The 10,100-nt window shown below is 36.1% G+C and overlaps 1 non-coding gene across 1 annotated transcript; it reads left to right on the top strand.

Annotated features, from left to right (window-relative positions):
* Positions 1-8,323: 8,323 nt before the first annotated feature.
* On the top strand, positions 8,324-8,395 carry Trnad-guc. The gene has a single exon. It is a non-coding gene; the product is annotated as a tRNA-Asp (tRNA).
* Positions 8,396-10,100: the final 1,705 nt, after the last annotated feature.

The raw sequence follows: 10,100 nt of genomic DNA on the forward strand, positions 1-10,100 counted from the left end.
TATAAAACTAAATATATTCATGCATAAAACTCATAATCTGCTTGTAGTGGCCACGCGGCGTAACCTTTGCTTTCATTGCGACCTCTTTATTTAGTGCCACAAATTTTGTATTAGTCGTCAACTTTATCACCAAGTAGTTTCTGCGATTTGTTGGCCAACAAGTGCTAAAGTGTCAGCAGCGCATGCCATTCAACCCTTTCGCACACTCACACATATACATATAGATATATGCCTGACTCGAGTGTTTCTTGTAAATGTTTATGCAATAAAAATTTCACTATCGACCCTCGTATCAACATTGTAGAGCATTTAATTTTTATTTCTATTATTTCGTTGCTTCTTTTTTGCAGCGGCAACAGGCGCGTATACTCGTTAAGCGCTTTATGCTTCGAAGGAAGGAAGTGGAGAAAGTTTCTTAGTGCAGCGGAAGGTTCGGCTTGTGTCGTAAATTTTTAGTATAAAGATTATTATGCTATAATGTTTGGGCAAGGCGTTAATATTGCTTTGGAAATACTCGCTGTCTATATATAACTCTTTATTTGAAGTTTGCACACATTTCCGTGTAGTAAATTAAATATAGAAACACGCAACGGTATGTAGCTGCAATAAAAAGTTTAATTTCTGCAGTCCACTTACAATATTTAGGCTAGAAGATTTAATATAAAAGTTAATGGTATGTTCATATCTTCATGTGTGACCGTTAAAAGCCTCAAGGGATTTTCAAGTCGGCCATATTTGACTTTCATCGAAGGTTTGTTTTTATTTCATGAAAACTATATTTTAAACTACTTTGTCTTGCGACACCGCCTTTATTTTCACTTAATTTTAATTTTAATTAATTTAGTACATGTAATCATGTTAAATCAATTAAATATGATTTTCAGAAAAAAAAATAATAAGTTTCTAAAAAAAACAAAAAAATAAATAAACTAAAACTTTTTAAAATCTCTGTTTTGAGTCGTGATATATATTTTAATTTATTTATTTTTGACTCAGCTTTACTGTACATTGTTGTTTAAGCCTAAATGTAGGCAATATTCATTAACAAAATATGTAGCTAGCGCACTTTTAGGCGCTTGTAGTCATAAAATATGCATTATAGAATTATAAAAGACATTAAAAAGGATTTTTAACTTATAAGTTAATAAATAAGTGCTTCAAAGTAAGCACAATGACGGTTTCAAGAGGTTACATCAAGACGCATAGCGGGAGTTTGGGTTACAAAAATAGCTGTAGATTAAAGTTGTTGCATTGCTGTCTGTTCAAGGCCCTGAAAGTACTTGGAAGCATTCATTGCTTCCGTGATCATCCTTTTCACTCATTTTACTGTCGAGCTTCCTTTGATAATCTTAGGGCGATTCTTATCGACTTCAAGATTTTTCGTTCCAATAGTCTCCTTCCGAAATTGGCGCCCGCAGAGAAAATCGACAATCATATTTTAAGCTTGATATTATTGTGCTGAGTGGCTGCGGGATAACAAATTCGTAAAAAAAATCCTTAATTCACAATAGAAATCATGCCTCAATCTGATCACTGAGGAACAAAAAGACTAACTGCAATTTCAATCTACTAACTATTTTAAAATATGCAGAAATCGAATTTTATACTGCACTAGGTATGAATACGAAATATTTATGACTACTAGCTGTACTAAATACCATATTTCCATTCATTTCTCTTATTAAAAATTTGATTAGTTTTATTATATTCGCATAACGTCTCAGTATGTCGTAGCTTCACGCTTTCGACTACATTTACCACACCAGCGAACATGCATAGTCGAATTTTTGCACGCATGTCAGTAATAGGCGACGCATATGAAACATAATCTAATATTTAATAACGCACAAGATTAAAGGATGAGCATTAGCTGCGCTTCCACGCTTTGGAAGGGCGATATACGCCAACGAGTGCCAATAAAAGCAGTCAAGAGCAGGAGCATACCAGTGAAATACCACACAATCACATATGTAAGCGCACTTTCACGGTCATTTACAACATCTGTGCGAGTTTTTATTTTGGGTTTCCCATTTTTTTTGACGCACAACAACGCATTTTACACTTTTATAGCAAGTAACGGCATATTTTGTAATTTGCAATATTGCAAAAATTGGTGCACGTACTTGTTTACACATGTGTCTGCATGTATGCGTAAGTGGCAAGTGCATTTGGCGGCGGCTGAATTACAGTTTGTGCCATATATCAAAACTAACAATACACCAGTGCATACTTGAAGGCGCAACAACCCTGCTATGAGCGCTTGTTGTGTGCGAGTTACGTTTACGGCGAGAATATGTGAGTGGGGGTGCTCCGTGCGTTACACAGCAACAGAAAAAAACATCAAAGCCATGCAGCCGTAACGCATTTACACGCATTACAGCAACGCAGCAGCAGCAGCGGCAGTTTGCAGATTGAAGCCGCTGTGGGGTGATGTGCTACAACCAACCACCCCACCGCACAAGAGACTGTGCGAAGATGCAACTACTATTTGCCAGACCGCACAATTGTTTGCATCTACAAGTGGCAGATAAGAGTATTTACAACTACGGAGCCAGCAACGTTGCAAAGAGGTTTTACTGCGCCTGCGAGGGTTGCTCGCCATGCTGGTGCTTTGCCCTCGGCAGCAAGCTGATTATCGACGAAACCACATATTACTCTGTTGTTGTTATGTCTGCACGGTCGTTGCGCCCTGTGCAGCACATTACAAGTCATAATTTAATTTATAAAAATAAATTGTATAAAATATTTATTAGGTTAGGTACTCATTTGCTGTTGCAGGCAGACTTACATATGTACAATCATAGAAATAAGGCTAGTTATGAGCTTAACATTTTATATGAGTGGGGGGAAGACTGCTCTTATATGCAATTATAATTTATTGCATTAGATGACAAGTGCAAGGACATGCATTAGGAAGTAAATGAGCTGAGCTGAGCTGTGTTTAGTGAGTATGCTAAAATGGCAAAAACCTCATGGAAGCATGTATGCTGGGTGGTTTAGGTCATTAATTAAATAAAAACTTTTTCCAAATGTGAAAAAAGAGATTTTATGGGTAAGCTAGGATTTGTTGTCTCAACAAAAGTGCTTTTGTTCTAAGCTACGGTTCTTAAAATTACTATGAAACATCTGAACAGATGAGCCTTCTTGCTGGTTGTATCTCTGAAGAGGCTCTCTTTTTATGTTAGGATTTTTATAAATAACGTCTCTGAAATACTGGTACTAACTAAAGAGTCAAATCTAAATCATTGAACTTAAGAGGAGAAGAGGAAGATAATCAAATCTCCGTCATTGAACTTAAAATATGAGAAGTTTTTTGTACCCCTAAATTTAACTTGAGTGCCTAAGAAAATATAATTGTATACTAAACTCAACGAGCATATAAGCCGTTAGCTTTAGGTGCTCTGAAGATAGAATACACTTCACAAATTAAAAAACTTGAAAAATTGATTTTGTATGGTCAGTTTGTGTGGCAGCTATATGTAATAGTGATCCGATCTGAATAATTTTTTCATATAATATTCCAATGTCTTTGTTAATAATCTGTGCTAAATTTCGTAGTTATACTTTGTCAAATAAAAAAGTTTTCCATACAAAAACGGGATTTCGATCGTTCAGTTTGTATGGCAGTTATGTGTTATAGTAGTCCGATGTAAACAATTTTTTCGGAGATTGTACCGTTACTTTATGTAAGTAGCCACCCTAAATTTTGTTAAGGTATCTCGTCAAATAAAGCAGATTCTCATACAAGGACTTGATTCCGATCGTTCAGTTTCTATGGCAGCTGTATGAAAAATTGGTCCGATATTAACGTTTCTAACAAATGAGTAGCTTATTGCGGAGAAAAAGGCGTGTGCAAAATTTCAGAATGATATCTCGAAAAATGAGGGAGTAGTTCTCATACATATATACAGAGAGGATGGACGAATATGGCTAAATCGACTCAGCTCACCAAGCTGATCATTTAGATATATATTTTATAGGGTTTCCGACGTTTCCTTCTCGTTGGCAAACTTAACACTCTCTGTTCGTTTTCTTTTGGGGTTTGTAAACTTTGTGACAAACTTAATATACCTTGTTCAGTGTATAATTATGCACCTTAAAAATTTAACTATATTTTCCATACAAAACTCTGCACTTCAACTTTTAAACAATTTAATTTCCACGAAAGCTTGCATATTTCTATTTATTTTAATATCATAATTCTGTTGCTTCACTCATGGCAACTGGCTTGTCCGCCAACAAGACAAGCAGACACAAATGAGACATATACGCATTGCCATGTGGCAAATGTTCCTGCCACATTTGCCATTTTCACTGTCAAGTTTGCCGGTTTCAGTGTCGGAATATACTTGAAAATCACGTAAAGGTATATTTTATGTAAACATATACACACAAGCACATATGTGTAAGTTGTGTGTGTAAACGCATTTGTACCGTCATCACTGTCGCAACGGATAGACTCGTCTGTTGTAGCATGCAAACTGCCATGTGACTGTGGCATAATGCAACGTGCAAGCGCTTGCAAGCACATTTGTGAGTGTATTTGTGTCGGCAGGGCATAAATATTATAAGAGGAAGCATATTTCTGTTTAAAAAATTTAATGTTTGTGCAAACGTCATAATATTTTAAAATGCTTGAATGCTAAAAATAAACTTGAATGTGAGCAGAGTGGTGCTAAAAATGCAGAAAAATTGTTTGAGAAGTTTATATTACTTTAATTTCAACTCTTTAAATGGCAAAATGAAATGTTTAATTTGGTTGATTAAAGTCTATTGCTGTCTAGTAAGCTGTTCTAATATTTAACAACCCAAACTAGCAATTCTACTTGTAGTTTCAGTATTTTCATACACATATACATATATATCTATGTATGTATATACTTATCTACAACTGCAAGCTGCCTTTTTCGTTGATTGCATTTTATTGATTCCCAATGGACACAGTTTTAGTTATGCACACGTCAAATTACTTTCAAGTACATGCAATTACCAGCATTATTATTTATAGCCTACTTTGTGCGGTGTATAAATATTGGATATGCCGATGCCGTCATATATCACATGGTTCTAGCCGTAATCTAGATTAATTTGGGGATGAAAAATTCTGAGGAGTTGCACCATATTCAATGAATATTAAATGATTTTTCAAGATTCATTTATTTTGGCGCGTGTCGCATGAAGCTACTGGAGAACTTCGTGGCCTAAGTGGAAGTGGTTGTTCTACGATAAATATAAGTAATATAAAATGTATATAGCATTCTTAAAAATAGTCCTCTTCGATTTGTTTCGCCTTCGTTCATTACATTTTAGCTCTATTTTCTTGTCACAAAATGTTACGAGATCTAATCGCTTTCTATACTGACTTTACTTAATTTTTGTTCGTTTCGCGTCTGTGCAAGTTTTGATGGGTTGAAGACAGCTTTTGGTCATTTTGATGAGAAGCAATATTCTCATCCAGAAATTATTATAGAGCTGAAGTGTAAGACAGCAACTCCAAAGAGGATAGGGACTGAACCCTTTAAACAACAAACTTCGATAGCATGAAACGATCCGGGATATCTGAAGCTTCTAAGATTACCTTTTGGAATAATTTCTTATAGGAGGGACAAAAACAAGCGGCAAAATTTCGATAGCTGAAACTACGCATGTTCAGAGCTGGGATAGTTGAAACTTTTTCTCCAAAGAAATATTTTCTTGTAAGAAGGACTGAAAACAGAGGCTGGCAATCCAATAAGCCATTTCCTTATCAAGACCAAATCTTCAGTATATACATAACTAGTATCAAAAGTAATATAATTTTCTGACTACTTTTTAAACTTTCCAAAACTTTGTTCTTCAGTCAAATTTGCAAATGATTTAGTTAAAAGCTAATATATTTTTTAGAATAATGTTAAGAATGGAAGGTTACTATTCACACGTTTTTGTAAATATGTCTGCCTTTCTTTGGAAACAATTTTGTCTCAGTATCTTCAGTAGTTCTAGAACACATAGTGTAGTTATCAAGTTTAATTAGTTCAACCTGCTGTGGTGAGAATTTCAAGCAAGCGAAACTATGTATATTGAACTATTTTCTCAATAAGTTAAGCAAAAATAAACATATCCGCCAAACATTTCTGCTTCCCTCCTTGCATAATCGTATCAAATCTTGCTCCTTTTCGGGCATTTATCAACCAATCGCCTGCCCGCCTGCTCATTTGCCGGTCTCTAATCGCCATTAATTCTCATTAGTGGGTGCATTTAACGCTTTATGGTGCGCCATTTCTCCAACAACAACTGCAACTCCCAACGGGATGCCAGATAAAACGAACACACCACGCTGTATTAGCAAATGAACAAACGAAAAAAAATGTATCATCGGTTGGGTGGAAAGTGTTACTCTGCCACTTACTATCATTTATTTGCTTTTTTTAGACACTCGCGTGCAAATATATTTATTCATATTGCGTACGTTTGGTAAATCCTTCGTTTATTTGTTTTCCTTTATTTTTTGGTGGTTTATTCTTTTATTCGTGCACATCCTTGGTGTTTATAATATTAAAATACGCCCAAGGGGTTGGTGGTTTGCTCGGTTAGTTGTTTAGCTGTTTGGGTGGGCGCTCATGCGGGATACGCGCATTGCAGCGAGATGGTCCTCAGCCAGACACATAAATTTCAGTGTTGCATTCGCATGAGTTTACTTTTATTTTTGTTGTTATTGCTTTGCTTTTGCGTCAACGGCAGGTCCCAAAACTACATAAATAAAAAAAAAATTGAGAAAGGATGCTCTCTAGATATTAGTTAACGACGTTGCGTACAAAAATGCAGTAAACACCGATGTCGGTGGCAGACAACGAAGAGACAGTGCCGCGATTACCAAGCAGCTCGCCACGCTTACAAATGGAAATAAATTAGCGCTAACCTGCGGTGTTTTGTGTAATTCTCTTCTCCGCGCGTCTGCTAATTTAATGCTGACGTTTTTTTATCGGTTTATTTGTTTAGCTTTAATTTTTAACCCTTAACCTCATTTGGTTTGGGTCGCGCGGTAGAAATCTTAGGGAAACAAGGGTTAGTTTTGTTAAAAGTCACCGTTTCTATTGTGTTGTTGTCAAAATATTGCCGTGGTAAAATCAATACGACCATAAAACAATATTTTTCATGGCGTTGTTGTCTTTGTTTTCGCCTACCACATGTTAAATTTATCAAATATGCACTTAACTTCAAAATAGTGTGGTTAATAAAGCAAGAGGTAGATACATGGATGTCATTGATAGTGACGGATATGTCACATAGTGATCAAACCCGATCCCGGTTTTCAAGGTTTCTTTATACTATTTTCGTAAGACACTTTATTTTGTAGATCTTTCTTACAATTATAAACAATTTGTGGCAGGTTTAGCTTCCTATTTACATAATTTTCGGCAATACCGAAGATCATATAATGCAGAAAAACTGTGAAACTTATATACCAAGTTTAGAAATTTTAATCAATATAAAAATCCTAGAGGTTTGCAACAAATTTGTAAATTTTGGCATTTCGGTAAATCCCGAAAATTCTGTAAATCCAGAAAATTCTGTAAATATCGAAGAATTCACAAAAATAATAAAATCTGGTATTTATTCTGTAAATTTTGAAATTTTCCAATCCTTAACAAAACACATTTATTTAGTCCCAATATAATATCTATCTCGAAATAAATCCACTGATGAATAATGTTCTGTACTATTTGAGAACATCGTTAATATTTAAATAATGAATCCCGAAATTTCTCTAATCCTGATACCACATCAGTACCGCAACAGTTTACACATCTCTAACTCTACCGCGTAATTGTCGCGACCTTCACAGCTCGATTAGCTATAAATAACTTATTTGATTTCATTGTCTTTCTGCTTAAATGTTCACAGCTGTGCTCAAATGCTGTTTTTTTTTGTGACAGCTTGTTGTTGCTTTTACTTTTGTTATTATTTGCTCAACTAATGTGTATTCATTATTTAATGGTGTACACACTATGCGCTTGGCTGTTGACAATCTGCTTGATTTTTTATCTGTTTCCATACGGCGAAGTAGAGATGAACTTATTTAGAGACTTAGGAAAGTAAAACAAATCACTTGAGTGCTTGAAAAGAAAGTGAAAATTTCATGTCTGCAATTCTTGTGATAGAAAGTTCTCTAATTTGTTCAGTATAGCGACCGCTAGTGTAAATTTGAGTGTGTATACGCTGAATATTTCTCTCAACAATTATTTGTTTTTGCTTTAATTTTTGTGTTGTATAATTGTATTTGATTGGAGATAAAATGTTTTCGTCGAGCTTATATCAGCTTTTTGCCACAAACTTGACAACGTCCTCGATAGTATAGTGGTCAGTATCCCCGCCTGTCACGCGGGAGACCGGGGTTCAATTCCCCGTCGGGGAGTACATAGTTTTTTTTTATTTTTTTAAATTAATTTACCGTTTTTTAAATATGATTTTTTTTATTTACGAATGAATTAAAAACAGGAAAGTTTTCTCTCAAGTGAAATTTTTTGGCCTATTTACATGTAGTGTTTGCTTAATTAAATGCATCTGTATAACAGTGCATATTTTTAATAACGTTGAGAATTGCACTTTATAATTTTCATTCAAATGTTACGGCCTTGCTATTACATATGTATTTTTTTATTGGGGTTATGGTAAGAAGTAGGCTGTGCTGATTTCAATATTTTTTGGAGGATTAAATAAATAAATAATAATATATAGTCTTACCCCCAGACCTTAAATCTGTTCCATGCGAAAGAGTTTAGACTAATATATTAAATAGGGTCCAATAGTATGCCTCAGAGCCCTTGAACTCACTGATTATTAAATTTAAAATTCACCTTTTATATACAAGTATGACCTTGTTTTCCCACATTTCTAGTTCTGAATTCTGAATTTGTTCAATAAAAGAACAAATACCGCCAAATACACTCTCGGTAAATACATAGCAGTGAAGCACTTCATTTCGTTAATTACAAAATACAAATATGAGCATTTTCAATTTGATTTTCATTACATTTCATTGCATTTCCAAACACTTGAGTGGTCAACACTTGCAAAATTGAGTGGCGAGTGGGCGAAGCGAGTGGGTGACGAAGTCTGCGGTGGTCAACAAAAAGGACGACGGCGAGAAGAGAGGTTGCCGGTCATCGCGCGCAGGTTGATGAACAGTAAACGAACAGTATTTAAAAAAAAGGCAACATTAACAAATAATAAGAATAAAAGCACACATAATTGTAGAAAAGGCGGTGAAATACGCGGTTTAGTCAATCGTTGGCACTCGAATTTTAAGTGAATTTTGTGCAAATATTCATATTTACATGGGAACGACAAGGGTGCTAGTGCATGTGCGCTGGGTAGAGATTGTGGGCTGTGCCGGCCACACGGGCAATCAAAGTTAAAATACGCCCATGCACTCATGAAATATTGGCCAAGCGAAAAAAGGCCGAACAGCAAGCTTTCAAGTGTGTCGCGGTAGAGGAGGCATGCACCCGATAAATGACGGCTTTTGGTGTTGCAGCTTAATTCAGATTTTCAATACTGCCAAGGGCAGACAATGGGTCAGACAGGCATGGCGTGGCGGCCAGCCAGCAGCAGACCAGACGGCAGTCAATATTCCGTGTGACGCGAGCGAAAGGGGTTAACAACGCCGACCAGCCGCCGAAGGTGATTATGATGTTAAAGCTGCTGCTGCTGCTGATAATGGCAATGCTGAACTGAACTTGCTGTGGACACACAAGCGCCACAAATTTGTTCAAACATTTTACTAATGCTGGGCGATTTTTTGGCAAGTAAAACTCATTCCTTTTAGGTTTGGGGGAAAATCGCATAAAAAGTGTAAAGGCTTGCGTGCATTGACTGCCGATTTGTTCGATGATTTTGAATTATCCCAGCATTTGATATATTTGCATAGCTGAGCGTTGGCTGCAGCCGCTGCGGTCGGGCGTATTTGCTATGTGGCCTGGTTGACCGTGACCATGACCATGAGTGCGCCAACCACAGCCACCGACACAGCGCCCGCCGCTGCCATCGCTCAACGATACACTCGTATATTGTCAATACTATGAAATGAGTCGCCAATATATATTGGATTGTTGCCATAG

The sequence above is a fragment of the Bactrocera tryoni genome, chromosome 3 (genome assembly GCF_016617805.1).
Source record: "Bactrocera tryoni isolate S06 chromosome 3, CSIRO_BtryS06_freeze2, whole genome shotgun sequence".
In the NCBI taxonomy this organism is placed as follows: Eukaryota; Metazoa; Arthropoda; class Insecta; order Diptera; family Tephritidae; genus Bactrocera; species Bactrocera tryoni.